This window comes from Sarcophilus harrisii, chromosome 2, assembly GCF_902635505.1.
Source record: "Sarcophilus harrisii chromosome 2, mSarHar1.11, whole genome shotgun sequence".
In the NCBI taxonomy this organism is placed as follows: Eukaryota; Metazoa; Chordata; class Mammalia; order Dasyuromorphia; family Dasyuridae; genus Sarcophilus; species Sarcophilus harrisii.
This window is the reverse complement of record NC_045427.1, coordinates 428,163,044-428,180,435: the sequence shown is the minus strand read 5'-3', so window position 1 is coordinate 428,180,435 and position 17,392 is coordinate 428,163,044. Positions and strand designations below refer to the sequence as shown.

Here is a 17,392-nt window from a genome sequence, read left to right as displayed (position 1 = left end):
ATTTAATAATTTCTTTGGGATACAGGCCTAGAAGAGACACTGTTGTGCACACAAACTGTGCAAACTGTATGCACAGTTTGATAGCCCTTTGAGCATAGTTCCATATTGCTTTCCAGAATGGTTGGATCAGTTCACAAATGTCATCTTTTAGAAACAATCCTAAGAAGGTTCAGGATAGGATGCCTGTGAATAGACAAAAGGTTATTGTAAGAACTCCAATTTTTTTTGTCCCAAATTAATTAATTCCTTTTAGTTGAAATGACTAGGCATCTTGGCCATAGGAAACGATTGTAGTCAATTTTCATTTATCTGTGTATGTAAGTGTAATGGAATCAGTACATCAGAGGACCTAAATCAAATTAGATAATATATGTAAAGTGCTTTGCAAACCTTAAAGCACAATTAGAAGTTAATTTATTATTAATTATTACAATTACATTCTACCTCTATCACTTGCTCTCTCTATACATCTGCTTATCTCAAAAATGAAGGGGTTAACCTAATTACTTCCTAAGATCGCAACTAGTATAAGATCCCTGAATTCTATGATCCTGAATAATTCTCATAGAGCTGTATCCACTCAACAAGCCACCAGATCCTTTGGCTACCTCACCCTCTCCACACTCCTCACATAAATTTTTTCAAATTTATTCTTTTTGCTTTAAAACGAATGATCTCTTTATTTCCCTAGCCCCTTCTTAGACTTCATGGCCTTTGCAGACTGACAGTAACATGAGTCTACAAAATGTTGGAATGGGGAGATTAAAGATTTTCCCAATGTTTTTCCAATCTTTGTTCTGTTTACAGCTACTTGAGGTTAATCATAGGAGTAAAGTATTGTGGGTCCTCTTTCCATGTTGTTTTTTTATTGTTGTTATTCAGTTATTTTTAGTCATGAAGCTTCATAATCCTATTTAAGATTTTTTTTTTGGCAGAGAAATTGAGTTATTTGTTATTTCCTTCTTCAGCTCATTTTACAGATGAGCAAACTGAGATGAATAGGATTAAATGACTTGCCCAAGGTCATATCACTACTAAATATTTGAGGCTGGATTTGAAGCCAGGAAGACTTATCTTCCTGACTTCTGACCCTGAAGTTTATCTACTGCACCAGTGAGCTGCCTTCACTCTTTTTAGACAAAACATATTTTTAAGACAATAAAGAAGATTGCATTTGTCTTCCCAGAAATATCACTGTTGCTTGATGGTGTAAGATAAGGAATTGAAAAGAGGAAATTCAGAAAATGATCATAGGAGGAAAGAGTCTGCATTCTTCCCCCTAACCCCACCCCAAATCTCTCCAAGAAAGCTTCTAAAGTTCTCAGTCTCTGAACTAGTTTCGGATGTCAATGGGACTATATCAGGAAATGGCTCCTATCTGAGAAGTATGTCCCTTCCCTACATTGACAGATATTTGATATTTGTTATTTGTTAAAGATAAGGATTTGATAAGGGAAAACAAATAACAGATAAGTTGGATATGGCATCAGGGGATCTGTATTCAAATCTAGATTCTACCACTATGATACTTAATAGATGTGTCACATTAATTATGGACCTTGTTTTTCTCCCTTTTCCTGAGTTCTCTTTTGTCTATGACCTTCCTTTTGCGCTATATCCTTTCATAGAATCTTAAAGCTTCTCTGAACCTATGGTCTGAAAGCTTCTATCTTTTTGACTTCCTTTTCTACTAACTATGTCCTCTTGATTCCTGTTTCTCTGCTCATCTTCTAATCTACTATTGCACTGATATTTTCTCTTTAGAAATCCCCTGCTTACTTTATCCTATCTTCTCCCCATTATCTATTTTCATTGATGCCATGTTCATTTTTTAAGGAGAAATAAAAAGCAAAAGACAGCTAGGCAATAAACTATTCTGTACAAACTATGTTACTAACCCATTTTCCATATTAAGATCAAAGTATTAATCAATTACCATATTCTAGATAATTTCCATTAAAAAGAGGGAACATATAGTCATGTTTTGTTTTACAGTGTTAACAAGTAACTTTTGGAAGTTACCTCATTCATTCATTCATTTTTTCATCCATTCAAAAGGCATTAGTGTTTACTGTGGGTAAAACATCATAGCAGGGATAAAACATCTAAAAAGATTAGATAATAAGATAAATTCCCTGGTCTCACAGAACTTATAGTCTACTAGGTGATCAAACATAAACAGATAACCATACTATTCAATTACTTGAAAATTAGAATAATCTTATATGCTAATTATTTTATAAAGTCTCAGAATGAAAAAATAATTAGCATCATCTTCAGCTCCAGGAATTCTGCTAACATGACTCAAAATCATTAAAACTCTCACACACACATCACACTACACCACATCATACCCCACACCCCACATATACACAACAAACACACATATGAGCATGTGAACATATGCAAAATTGATGTTGAAGCAACATGAACTTTTTTGCTCAGAAATTGGGTGATATGCACTCCAGAGCAAATGAAATGTGACATTTTCACAATTCTGTCAGAGGAGTTTGAACGGCCAAAGGTAAGCAAGAGAAAAGAGGGAAAGCTGTTGGGCACTTGGCAATGTCCTCAAGGAAAAGTATGAAATCCCATATGAAAATCAATCAAACAGGCTAAACTCAGAGAAATTGGAAAATGTTTCAGTGTTGGAAGGAATCTTAAAGGTGATTTAGTCTAGCTTGTATCTGAGAGAGAATTTCTGTTACAATTTCCTCACCAAGAGATTCTCCAGCCTTTCTGACTTAAAACTGAGTAACTCAGAATCTTTTTCTTACCATGAAAGATTATTCCAATTCTGGAGAGCTCTGATTGTTAGATGTCTTTCTCTTCAAATCAGACCTAGTTTATTGTGCCTCTCTGTAATTTTTTTCCTATTGCTACTAGTATACCTTTGAGAGCCAAGCATTACAAACTGAATCCTTCTCTCCTTTTTTCCCCATAAGACAACATTTCAAATACTTCAGTTTAGCTGTCATGTTCCCCACTACAGTAAATCTTCACCAGACTAAATGCCCTCAGTAATTTCAGAGAGTCCTTATATAGTATGGTCTCAAACCCTTTGGCCCTCTTGGAGAGCCATCCTTCTCTTGACCATTCTAACTTATCAGTCAGAGAATCCTAGTGCATAAGAGTTGAAAGATACCTTAGAGACAGTGGTAAGCTGGTAAATATTAACAATTGGCTCGCTGAGGGGAAAAAAAATGTAAAACACATTTTTAAATTTAATTTGGATTATTGACATTTTCTCCACTACTTTCTTAAGTCTACACAATTTAAAAACAATAAACTAGACCCTGGTTTGAAATGTTTTTCATTTTCCAACAAATAAATACTCACAATGAAAATTTAACAATCATTCTCCCAAGTTGGTCGGAGATGGCTTCAGCACAACCCTGCATAAAAATCACATATTCCAACCCTATCATGTTACAGAGGAGACAACTAAGACCCAAAGAGGGGAAAGGACCTGACCAAAGTCACACAGCTACTAAACAGTAAAGCTGAGATCATTACAATAACAAGAGCTGCCATTTAATTAGAAAATTATTGTTTATAAAAAGCTTTGTACATTATTTCATTGGATTCTCACAAATACCTCCCTTTTACAGCTAAGAAAATTGAGGTATCAGGATTTGCCTGTGGTCACAAAGACGGTGTCAAAATTGGAATTTGTGTTCCTGACTCTGAGTTAAGTTTCCTTTCCTCTCAATCCTGAGCAAGACACTTCCAATTCCTTGAAACTATTTGTTCATTTCTGAAATGGAAAACATGAGGGAAATAAAACTTCTTATAAAGTCTTTTACTCAACCACCAGCAGAACCAAAGTTTTGTTAAATCCTTTATCAACTTAAAAAAAGCTTCGAATATGATCCTAACTTCTCTTAGGTTTGAGCGCCCTTCTGTCTAAATAAGGAACATCGGTAGACTAGCTTATCACAATGGATGAATTTGTTTCTTAGGGAAGAGCAGTTTTTAGTAATTGAGTTTTAGCAGTGCTTTTTTAGCAGTTTTTAAAGATGATTTGCTATTTACTTTGTGCATATTTTGCATTTCCTTATCTGTATACAAGTCATTGTCTTCCACTAGAAGGAGGGATTGAGGAAAGGAATAAACATTTTTATAGTGCCCAATATATAAGAGGCAGGGTGCTAAATGCTTTTTTACAAATAATATCTCTCCCCAATTGATAAATGATCTTAAAATATCAAGTATACCCAAAGGTTATAAAATCATGCATATCCATTGACTTAACAATACCACTAGGCATGAATTCTAAGAGATTTTTTTTTTAAATGAAAAGGACCTATATGTACAAAAATATCTGTAGCAGCTCTCTTCTCAGGGTAAAAAATTGGAAATTGAATTGATGGCCATTAATTGAGGTATGATTAAATAAATTGTGGCATGTGTTTATGATGGAATATTATTGTTGTATGGGAAATGATGAGAAGGATGCTCTCAGAAATACCCGGAATTTTCTCATGAACTCAAGAAAAGTGAAATGTAATGTATACAAAGTAATAGTAATATCTTGGGTTGATTGACTATAAATGATTTTGCTATTCTCAGCTATAAAATTATCCACAACTACTTTGAAGGATTTATGATGACAAATTTTATCCATACTCAAAGAAGGAACTGATTGTGACTGAATACAGATGGAAGCATATTCTCTTTCTCTCTCTCTCTCTCTCTCTCTCTCTCTCTCTCTCTCTTTCCCCACTTCTCTCTTCCTTTATTTTTCTTGAGGCTTTTTTAGGGGGGAGAGCTATGCTTTCTGACACAACATGACTTTTATGGAATTACTTTTCATAATTTCATATGTGGTTTCTTAATGAGGGTTGAGGGTGGGGGTTTGAGAATCTGAAATGCAAAACTTTTCAAAACAAATGTAAAAAAATTGTTTTAAATGTAACTGGGGAAAATATTAAACAAATACAATTTTAAAAATACTATCTCATTCAATCCTTATTAAAAAAAAAAACCTCCAAAGTAAAATCTATTATTAGCCCATTTAACAGTTGAAGAAACTGAAGCTAAGGTTAGGTGACTTGCTCAAGGTCACACAGCTAGTGTCTGAGGCCTTCTTCCTGAGAGGTGGCTGGCTAGCTGGCAGAATAGATAAATCACTGGAGTCAAAAAGAGTTGAGTTCAAATCTAGTCTCAGACATTTAACTTGCTGTATGGTCCTGAGTTTTATCTTAACCTTAACCACTTAACCTTTGCCTCATTTTTCTCATCTGTAAAATGATCTGTAAAAGGAAATAATGAACCACTCCATTATCTCAGCCAAGAAAACTCCAAAAAGTCAACTAAAAATTTCTGAGCTTTCTGACTCCAGGCAAAGAGGATTATAGGACTTTTTTTTTTATAGTTCCTTTTTATTTTTATTTATTCTTTTTTAACTTTTTATTGACAGAGCCCATGCCTGGGTAGTTTTTTTTACAACATTATCCCTTGTACTCACTTCTGTTCCAACTTCTCCCCTCCTTCCCTTCACCCCCTCTCCCAGATGGCAAGCAGTCCTATACAAGTTAAATATGTCACAGTGCATCCTAGATACAATATATGTGTGCAGAACTGAACAGTTCACTTGTTACATGGAAGAATTGGATTCAGAAGATAAAAATAACCTGGGAAGAAAGACAAAAATGCAAGCAGTTTACATTCATTTCCCAGTGTTCTTTCTTTGGGTGTAGCTGCTTCTGTCCATCCTTGATCAATTGAAACTGAGTTAGATCTCTTTGTCAAAGAAATCCACTTCCATCAGAATACATCCTCGTACAGTATTGTTGTTGAGGTATATAATAATCTCCTGGTTCTGCTCATTTTACTTAGCATCAGTTCATGTAAGTCTCGCCAATTCTCTCTGTATTCATCCTGCTGGTCATTTCTTATAGAACAGTAATATTCCATAACATTCATATACCACAATTTATTCGACCATTCTCCAATTGATGGGCATCCATTCATTTTCCAGCTTCTAGCCACTACAAACAGGGCTGCCACAAACATTTTGGCACATACAGGTCCCTTTCCCTTCTTTAGTAGCTCTTTGGGGTATAAGCTCAGTAAAAACACTACTGGATAAAAGGGTATGCACAATTTGATAACTTTTTGAGTATAGTTCCAAATTGCTCTCCAGAATGGTTGGATGTGTTCACAATTCCACCAACAATGTATCAGTGTTCCTGTTTTCCCACATCCCCTCCAACATTCCACATTATCTTTCCCTGCCATTCTAGCCAATCTGACAGGTGTATAGTGGTATCTCAGAGTTGTCTTAATTTGCATTTCTTTGATTAATAATGATTTGGAGCATATTTTCATATGGCTAGAAATAGTTTCAATTTCTTTGTTTGAGAATTGTCTATTCATATCCTTTGACCATTTATCAATTGGAGAATGGCTTGATTTCTTACAAATTAGAGTCAATTCTCTATATATTTTAGAAATGAGGCCTTTATCAGAACCTTTCACTGTAAAAATGTTTTCCCAGTTTATTGTTTCCCTTCTAATCTTGTCTGCATTAGTTTTGTTTGTACAAAAACTTTTCAATTTGATATAATCAAATTTTTCTATTTTGTAGTCAATAGTGATCTCTAGTTCTTCTTTGGTCATAAATTCCTTCTTCTTCCACTGGTCTGAGAGGTAAACTATATAGGACTATTTTCATTTTTTGCTTTATATTTCCTCTGCAAGGTCCACACACAGAGTGGGTGCTAAATAAATATTAATTGAATGATTCGATGGAAAGAGTATCTATACCAAAAAAATGACATATTCAGGAAGTTTTGAGATAAGTCTCAAGCAGCTGAGTGATGCAATAAACAGAACACCAGGAGTCAGGAAAACCTGAATTAAAATCTGACCTCAGATACTAACTAGCTATATGACCCTGGGCAAGTCACTTAATCTATGTTTGTCTCAGTTTCCTCAATTATAAAATGGAGATAATAATAACATCTATTCCATAGGCTTATTGTAAGGTTTATCTCAAATGAAATAATAATTGCAAAATGCTTACCATACTGCCTGGCACATAGTAAATGCCATATAAATATTAGCTATTATTATTATTATTAATATAGATAGAATAATACTTTTACTTAGTGTTGCTAGGGGTTATTCTGAAGAAAGTGCTTTGTAAAACTTAAAGTTCTCTGGAATGTGACAGAGTGATGATGAGTATAATATATAGGGATGTATTGAAGGGTGATCTAGTAGGTTAGATTCATGTAAACTGTCAGCAAAATAAATCTGAGGCAATATGCAAAGTTTATAAATAAGGATTTAATTTCATTCATCCTATTGTTTGTTAACTCAGTTCCTACTGACTGGGTAATTGGTTGTCTATCTTCCTCTTCACCTTATGTTATGCAAGTTGAAATGTGGAAAGGTCATAGTAAACCAGTCAGTCTTTCATCAGTTTTCTACTAACTAAACAGGTGGCTCTAGGGACCCTAACAGGATGGCAGTTCAGCCATTTCCAGACCTTCCCAACTTCCTCTCAATAATACCCAGTCACCAAGGCCTTTGGGCAATGACAGAAGTGAAGGGTGTGACCACTGCTGAAATGGAGGTATGACTAACTTCCTATAAAACCACAGACCCAGGGGGACAAAAGGGGGAAATTTCTCTTCTTATCTTCCTTTTCTTTTACCACTATATTAACTTAGGTAGACCAGGGAATCACTTGATTTTTATCTCAGTGAATTGATAAATGTTCCTTCTATGGATAGAGATGACATGAAGTCAGATTAAGAAGCTAATTTAATATAATAGAAAGAGGACTGGTTTCTCCTAAATTCAATATTATCTTCTCCCTCCACATATTCATGGAAATCTTCCTTCATGTCCTCCATATCTCTAATATATTTTTCCCTCACCTTTACATTTCTGAATTCATCTCTTCTTTTCAGGCTCAATTCAGGTGCTACTTCCTTCAAGTGCAGCTATTAATGCTCTCTGTCTTCATAGAAAGTACACTTTTCATTTAACTATTATTTGCTTTTTAATATCCCAGTTTGTATTATAATCAGCATAGTATACATTAAGACCTTCACAGCATGGCTTTATTCTACCTTTTCAAATTTATTATTTATTGCAATCCTTAACACTATAGTAAGGTCACAAAAAAAATCTCTTGACTGAGGGTCATCATAACTAAGCAAAGATAGATATATCATCAATTTGGCTCTTCATAGAGTATGGATTTTTAAAAATGTATCCTAATTGAATTTCTTTCTGTTCCTCACATAAGATACTTTATCTTCCACTTTTAGTCCCTTGTATTGCCTATTCTCCATGTCTGGGATATATTCCCTCCTCATGTCTCCCCATTATAAATCACAGCTTTTCTTAAGTCAAGTAGCAGAGGTTAAAATTAACACTGTTCTAAAAAAAAACAGTATCATAAATGCTAAAACTCAGATTGAGCTGAAGTCACTGAAGAAAGCTAAAGAAAGTCAACAAAAAGTGTCTCTTTTTTAGTTATTTTGTTTAGGTGTGTTGGGAGGAGGAAATGCAGAATAAGAGAAGGAATAGTCAGCCAATCAACAAGTATTAAGTGGTTACTATCATCCATAATCTATAATTGAGTGCTGGACACACATACACACATACACACACACGTAAAAACATTACCTTTGCCTTCTAGGAATTCATATTCTAATTGGGGAAATAGCTCTGTGTGTATGTGTATGTATGCATGTGAGAGAGATGATAGACAAATGAATGTGTGTGCATATTACATTTACACATAATCATATATATGTATATATAATCACATGTGTATAATGTGTGTACATAATCACATATTTATATATATAATAAATAGTAGGGAATGGGAATGAGGTATACTGGGAAAGGATTCTTGTAGAAGTTAAATCAGAGCTTAATCTTAAAGAAATCCAAGAGGCAGAAGTGAAGAGAGATAATATTCTAGGCATTGGGGACAGCAGATAAAAATGCCTGGAGTAAAAAAAATGGAATCTTGTTTTCAAGGAACAGTAAAATCAATGCTGTGAGATTGTAAATTGCATAACAGGAAAGACTGGAAAGGCAAATACGGGCTACATTTTGAATTAGTCAGCCTAAACATTTATTAGGTACCTATTATGTTCCAGGCACTGTGCTAAGAGTTGTAGATACAAAGAAAGGAAATAGATAGCCTCTGCTCTTCAGGAAGTCACTTTCTAATAGGGAAGACAATACGCAAACAACTGTGGACAGACAAATTATATACAGGATAAATTTTTAAAAATAATCAGCAAAAGAAAGGCATTAGAATTAAGAGGGATTGAGAAAGGCTTCCTGAAGAAGGTGAGATTTTACCTGAGAATTGAAGGATGCCATGGAAGCCAATGGGTGGAGATGAGGAAGGAAAACCTTCTTGGCATGGGAGATAGTGGAAGGCTTTGAGTGAAGAGCTGAAGCATCTTGTTCAAAGAATAATAGCAAGGAGCCTGGCACAATTAGATAACAGAATAAAGATGGAGAGGTGGAGAAGGAAGATAGTCTTAGAAGACTAGAAAGGTGGGGAAGGGGAGAAATTATAAAAGGATTTGAATACAACATGGAGTTTTATATTTTATCTTGGATTCCTACTTGTTAGTGTTGTGAGAATCCAGTGAGATTATATCTGTAAAGCCCATTGAGAACCTTAAAGCACCATATAAATTCTCTTAATAATAAAATTAAAAACCTCAATCCAAAGTCAATTTAAACTAAATGGATGAATCTTTATAAATGTATGAAATACTCAAATTAATAGAATGAGAAACAAAGAATTTGAATAATTCAATCTCAGAAAAACAATTTGAACAAACTGTATACGAACTCCTCCAAAAGAGAAAACCTACATAGTTTGATTTACAGAGGAATTTTATCAAGAGATGAAAGAAAATTAATTCCAGTATCAGATAAAATATTTGAAAGAAATAGAAAAGGAAGTTATTCTTTCCAATTCATTCATGCTACAAATATGCTCTTGATCCCTAAACCAGGAAAATTCAAAAAAGAAAAAGAAAAACACAGTTCAATATCCCTAATGATTATTGAAGCAAAAATATCAAATAAAATATTAGTAAGAATATAGCAATATATCAAAAATTATATGCATGGTGGTGAGGTTGGATTTATACAATGATTCAGGGTTGGTTTTTAATATAAGGCTAACCACAAATACAATTTATGCTGTAAATAACAAAATGGCTATTAGATATCTGCAGTATTTTCTGCAACATATACAAAAAAAAAACTTTTGATAAAATACAGTACCCATTTCTGCTAGAAAACACTAGTAGACATAAGAATAAATGGATCAATAGTTAACATGGTAACTAGTATCAATTTAAAACCAAGATCCAGCATTATATATAGTGGGGATAAAATGGAGTCCTTCCAAATAGGATGAAGAATGAAGTAAGGATGTAAATAATTAGCAATTAATATTGTACTAAAATTTTTATCTATAGCAATAAAAAAGAAAAAAAAGAAATTGAAGGAATAAGCATAGGCAAATGAGGAACAAACATTTTTGAAGATTTTATGATGCTGTACTTAGAGAATATTACAGTACCAACTAAAAAAAGGAATTGAAACAACTTTAGCAAAGTTGCAGGGTATAAAATAAATACACAAATCATTAACAAAATCCAGCAGGAAAAGATAGAGGGAAAAAAAAAAAGAAATTCCATTGAAAATAATTACAGAGGTGGGGCAGAACCATGATGGCAGAGAGGACACATGCTTCTTTCTGATCTTCAGATCAGAAATTTCAGATAAAGAAACTGAAACTATTTGTAGTCATATGAAAAGGTGCTCCAAATCACTATTGATTGGAGAAATGCAAATTAAGACAACTCTGAGATACCACTTACATACCGCTCAGATTGACTAAAATGACAGGAAAAGATAATGATGAATGTTGGAGGGGATGTGGGAAAACTGGGACAATGATACATTGTTGCTGGAATTGTGAATACATCCAACCATTCTGAAGAGCAATTTGGAACTGTGCTCAAAAGGTTATCAAACTGTATATACTCTTTGACCCAGCAGTGTTTCTACTGAGCTTACATCCCCAAGAGATCTTAAAGAAGGGAAAGGGACCCACATGTGCAAAAATGTTTGTGGCAGCCCTTTTTGCAGCAGCTAGAAAGTGGAAACTTAATGGATGCCCATAAGTTGGAGAATGACTGAATAAATTGTGGTATATGAATGTTATGGAATATTATTGTTTTATAAGAAATGACCAGCAGGATGATTTCAGAAAAACATGGAGAGACTTATATGAAATCATGCCGAGTGAAAAGAACAGGACCAAGAGATCATTATATACTTCAACAACGTATGATGTCCCAATATGATGACCAATTCTGATGGACATGGCTTTCTTCAACAATGAGATGATCCAAATCAGTTCTAATTGTTCAGTAGTGAAGAGAACCAGATAGACTCAGCGAAAGAACTATGGGAAATGAGTGTGAATCACAACACAGCATTTCCACTCTTTTTGTTATTATCTGCTTGCATTCTTGTTTTTCTACTCAGATTATTTTTACCTTCTTTCTAAATCTGATTTTTCTTGTGCAGCAAGATAACTGTATAAATATGCGTGTAAATCATATATATATATGATTTAACATATATTTTAACATATTTAAACATATATTGAACTATCTGCCATTTAGGGGAGGGTGTGGGGGGAAGGAGGAAAAATTTGAAATGGAAGGTTTTGCAAGGATCAGTGTTGAAAGATTATCCATGCATATGTTTTATAAATAAAAAGCTATAATAAAATAAATTTAAAAAAAAGAAAAGAATTACAGAATATGTAAAATACTTGGAGGCAGTTGTACAACAGATAGAGAGCAGGGGCCTGGAATCAAAAAGACCTCAGTTTAAATATGGGCTCAAAAAAATACAAAACACTTTCCACACAAATTAAGTCTGATCTAACCAACTGGAAAAATATTAAATGCTCTTGGATTGGGCAAGCAAATATAATAAAGATGACAATACTACCTAAATTAATCTATTTATTTAGTGCTATACCAATAAAACTCCCAAGAAACTATTTTATGGGACTAGAAAAAATAACAAAGTTCATATGGAAAAACAAAAGGTCAAGAATTTCAAGGGAATTAATGAAAAAAAAATCAAATGAAGGTGGCCTCGCTGTACCAGATCTAAAATTATATTATAAAGCAGTGGTTACTAAAACCATCTGGTATTGGCTAAGAATTCATCAATAGAATAGGCTAGTTTCAAAGGACAAAACAGCCAATAACTTTGATTATCTAGTGTTTGACAAACCCAAAGACCCAGTTTTTGGGATAAAAATGCATTATTTGACAAAAATTGCTGGGAAAATTGGAAATTAGTTTGGGAAATAGGATTGACCCACACTTAACACCATACACCAAGATAAGGTCAAAATGGGTTCAAGGTCAGGATAAAGAAAAGATTATAAATAAATTGAAGAGCATATTACCTCTTTGACCTGTGGAAGAGGAAGGAATTTATGACCAAAGAAGAACTAGAGATCCTATTGACTACAAAATAGAAAAATTTTGATTATATCAAATTGAAAAGTTTTTTGTACAAAACAAAACTAATTCAGGGATTAAAGGAAACAAAAACTGGGGAAAGATTTTATAGTCAAAGGTTCTGATAAACTTCATTTAAAATATATAGAGAATTGATCTAATTTATAAGAAATCAAGTTCTCCAATTGATAAATGGTCAAAGGATATGAAAAGACACCCTCAGAAAAGAAATTGAAACTATTTCTGAATGAAAAATGCTCCAAATATTATTAATCAGAGAAATGAAATTAAGACAACCTGAGATACCACACAACCTGCGTTGGCTAGAATGATAGGGAAAAAATGGAATTTGGAGGGATAAAACAGGAAATTTGATAATTGTTTAGAATTGTGAATACATCCAGCCATTCTGGAGAGCAATTTGGAACTATGCTCAAAAAGTTATCTCAAAAAAAAAGTTATCCCTTTGATCCAGCAGTGTTTCTACTGGGCTTATACTCCAAAGAGCTACTAAAGAAGGGAAAGAGACCTGTACGTGCCAAAATGTTTGTGGCAGCCCTGTTTGTGGGTGGTAGAAGTGGAAATGAATGGATGCCCAATTGAGAAATGGTTGGGTAAATTGTGGTATATGAATGTTATGGAATAATAGTGTTTATAAGAAATACCAGCAGGATGAATACAGAGAATTCAACTTTGAACGATGCTGAGGAAATGAAGAAGGGAGATCATTATATACCAAACAAAAACAGGGGAGTTTCTGATGGAAGGGATTTTTCACAAAGAGAAGATCTAACAGTTTCAATTGACGGATGGACAGAGGCAGCTACACCCAAAGAAAGAACATTAGAAATGAATGTAAACTCTTGCATTTTTTGCTTTTCCCAGGATTTCCCCAAATCAATATTCCCTGAGCAACAAGAGAACTGTTGGTTCCAACATATTGTATCCAAGATCTACTGTAACCTATTTAGCATGAAGGACGTTGCCATCTGGGAGAGGGGAAAAATTGGAACAGAAGTGAGTGCAAGGGATAATGTTGTAAAAAATTACCCTGGCATGGGTTCTGTCAATAAAAAGTTATTTTAAAAAAGTGCAAACTAGACCATATCAGTCTTAATATATATATATATATAGGCTCAGATCCTTACTGTGTGACCTTAGGGTCAACCTCTACCTATCTCTTATGCATCTTTGCCAAGAAGTATCAGCATAGACAATATAAGTATGCTATTAGTTCTTGCTATCAGGGTAATGAAGATTTGAAAATAACTGAACAACAAAAATATAAAATAGTTTGGAACATATGATACACCCAGAAATTATATGAACACAATTAATTTTAAACATTATTTTGCCTAAATGTTGTATACTTAAATGCATAAATAATTGGAGAGATAGTAATGCTCATGGGCAGATCAGGCTAATCAAAAAATGATAATACTATCTAAATCATTGTGCAAGTAGATGGCACAGTAGATAGAACAATGGGCTTGAATAAGGAAAACTCATTTTGATTTTAAAATTTGGCCTCAGATACTTGCTAATACTACTTACTAGTATCATAGGGTAACTGTGCAACTCTGGGCAAGAACATTAACCCTTTTTGCCTCAGGTTCTTCATCTGTAAAAATAAGCTGAAGAAGGAAATGCAAAACCACTCCAATATTTTTGCCAAGAAAATCTCAAGTGGGTCCAGAAATAGATAGGCATGACTGAAACAACAAAATTTCAATCTCTCTCTCTCTCTCTCTCTCTCTCTCTCTCTCACCCTCTCTCCCTCTCTTTCTTCTTTCCCTCCCTTCCTCTCTCCCTCCCTTCTTCTCTCCCTCCCTCCCTTCTTCTCTCCCTCCCTCCCTTCTCTCTCTCTCTCTCTCTCTCTCTCTCTCTCTCTGTCTCTTTCTCTCTCTTTCTCTCTCTCTCTTTCTCTTTCTTTCTCTCTCTCTGTCTCTTTCTCACCCTCTCTCCCTTCCTTCTTCCCTGCCTCCTTCTTCTTCTTCTTCTTCTTCTTCTTCTTCTTCTTCTTCTTCTTCTTCTTCTTCTTCTTCTTCTTTTCTCTCTCTCTCTCTCTCCCTCTCCCTCCTTCCCCCCCTCCCCAATTGTGTATTCTGTGCCAAACCAATCAAACAACCAAAGGATGATGTACCAATCTAGAAAAAAATATTAATCTATAAAAACAAAATGTCAATAATCTCAAAGGAAATAAAAAAAAAACAGTTGGAAGAAAGGGAATAGATCTTGAATTATGCTACAAAACAATAATCATCAAAATCATTTTGTTCTTTTTTTTTTATCAGTGTATCCTTTAAACAGATTAGGTACATGACCAACCAAAGCAAACAATCCAAGTCATTTAACATTTTATGAAGTCAAATATTCTAGCCACTAGAATATGGACTCACTATTTGACCAAAAACTTCTGGGAAAACTGGACCACAGCCCAATAGGAAATTGGGTTTAGATCCTATACTACATATCAAAATAAACTACAAATGGATATATGACCTAGATATCAGAGTTCACATTATAAAACAATTAGAGGATTAAGGAAGACATAACATTGCAAATCCATGGATAAGGAAGGAGTTCACTACCAAACAAGGGCTAGAGAAGCTCACAAAAGGTCAAATGGAGAGTTTGGATTGCATTTTAAAAAAATTCACAAATAAAATGCAGCTGAGATTTGGAGGGAAATGTTTAACCAGGGAAAAATCTATTCAGAGTTTCTATACAAACATCTTGTTTCTAAGATATTTGAGGAACTGATCCAATTTTGTTGGGTTTTTTTTTAAAGAGCTTTTTTCCCAATTGTTAAATGGTCAAAGGAGATGAACCAGCAGTTCTCAAGGGAAGAATTCCAATCTACTTAGAGTCATATGAAAAAATTGTTCCAAATCACTAATAGAGAAATGAAAATTCAAGTAAATCTTAGGTTCTATCCCACACCATTCAGATTGGCACATTTGAAAAAGAAAATAAAAGAAAAAAATGAATGATGAAGAAGCTATAAGAAAACATGCACTGTGTGGATGTAGTACATGTACTTGGGATATATTACATGCATTTATACATAAATATGTACTTGCTACACATATATGTGTGAATATAATATCATACAATATAAGATAATATTATCTAATATACAATAGCTATATATGTAATGAATATAGAGAGACATATATTTAGTCCATAAGTTCATACTAATGAAACTTTTCTACCAATTCAGATGGACAATTATCATATAATTTAAATTCTTTGAGAGTTACCTTTTTTTTTTGAAACTTTATATAATTTGAAGTTTATTGTTTTAGGTTTAAATTAACCATTCTTCTGTTCATTTATTGATTGTGGAGGTGGGCTATTAATATTTCAAAAAATATTTGAAGGTTCCTTATATGTGAGGAGGATTAGATTTATTTTGCTTGTTCTCATATAACCAAATCTAGGAAGAATGGGTTGAAGTTTTGGAGAAGCAGATTTTGGCTTATTATAACAGAAAACTTCTTAATAATTAGAGCTATCCAACATTGAATTGGACTGCCTTCTAAGTGGTAAGTTCTCTATTACTGGACACTTTCAAGCAAAGACTGGGTAACCATTAGCAGTTTTGCAAATATAGTTTCTGCTAAGATACAGGCTAGATAAGGTAAAGTCTGAGGTCCCTTCCAAGATTGAGATTCTATAATAAGTGGGTTTTCCATCAGCAGAAACTCCTTTTCTCCTTTTAATTTCTCTGTCCTTTCTTCTCACTTTAAAGCTGATTTGATGAAAGCAAAGAGGATTTAATGTTTGGGGATTGGCCTTAATCTCTTGAAATCTCTGGGGAATACTGGAATGACAGTAATGGCCCTCAAGGGCTGAAAAGAGAATGAGATATGATAGGAAGCCTGTTCTTACTAAGTGGTTCCTTTCAGACTATCTTTAAATAAATTTCTATGATGAACTGCCTGAACATTGATATGGGTCTTAGAAGAAATGTGAGTGAATTGGGAAGAATTTCATTTATTTATAACAAGAATTGAAGAAAAATGAAGAAGCAGTATTAGTAAAACAATGTAGATATTGAATACAACAATGTAAATGAAAATGTGGTTTAGATTCAGAATGATCCCAGAAGAAAATGAAGAAACTATTTGCCAAAGGACAGAGTTGGAAGGATTACAGGTGCCATAGTTCACATGAGCTTTCAGCCTGAAAATTTTGTTAGTTGACTTTCCTTAAATATTTTTCTTTGTTATGAGATCATTCAAGGGTGGCAAGCAGGACAAGGTGGCTATATCAAGAAATTATTATGGTATTTATAAAAAAAAAAAGAAATAAGGAAACATACCAGTCAAGCTTAAAAAAAAATCAAGAAGTAGCACCTTAAAATATGAGAGGGGTGGTAATTATTTCTCTTCCACTTGAAATGCCACATTAATCACTGTTGTTAAATTATTTTCAGTTGTGTGTGACTTTTCATGACCTCTTTTGAGTCATTCCTGGTAAAGATATTCAAGTGGTTTGCCATTTTATTTTTCAGTTCATTTTGAGGATGAGGAAATTAAGACAAACAAGGTTAAGTGACTTACTCAGGGTTATACAGCTAGTAAATATCTGAGACCAACTTCGAACTCGTGAAGATGAGTTTTCCTGACTTCACTCTTTCTAGTATGCCACCTAGCTGCACCACCACTCTTACCACCTCCACTATTCCCAAAAAGAAAACTAGTATGATTTGCCATTTCCTAAGGATTAAGGCAAACAAAGGTAAAATGACTTGCCCAGGGTCACATAGCTATTGAGTACCTGAGGTCAAATTTGAACTAACTCTTAATTTCAGATCCAGCCCTCTAACT

At 33.9% G+C, this 17,392-nt stretch overlaps 1 long non-coding RNA gene across 1 annotated transcript in view; it reads right to left on the bottom strand.

The window, feature by feature from the left end:
* The window catches only part of LOC116421154, a 56,718-nt gene that overhangs the window by 38,667 nt on the left and 659 nt on the right, over positions 1-17,392 (bottom strand). The gene's annotated exons all lie outside the window — the stretch shown is intronic.